Genomic DNA, 362 nt, shown 5'->3' on the forward strand with positions numbered 1-362 from the left:
TATAAAATGAAATATATAAAATTTACATTTATGTTTATAGTAGAGAAGAATAATATATTTTAGGTATAGTGGATAAATAAAATATTATGTATATGTTAGATAAATAAACTACAGTTTATATAAATTATTCTCCAAATAAATGATATCTATTTATTTCTAATGAGAAAACAAGTATATATATTTTGTTTCAACGTAAACTTATATTAATATTATATGATTAACCAATATTTTATAACTATAAAAATATAATTTCTTAATGTGATAAAAGAATTTTTATAATATAGACATATATGTATATATTAATTTACGAAAAGTGATAAAATTGTAAAATTAAAACGAACGTGTAAACTATGATTAATGAA

Source organism: Plasmodium gonderi, assembly GCF_002157705.1.
Source record: "Plasmodium gonderi DNA, contig: Pgo-contig_723, whole genome shotgun sequence".
Classification (NCBI taxonomy): Eukaryota; Apicomplexa; class Aconoidasida; order Haemosporida; family Plasmodiidae; genus Plasmodium; species Plasmodium gonderi.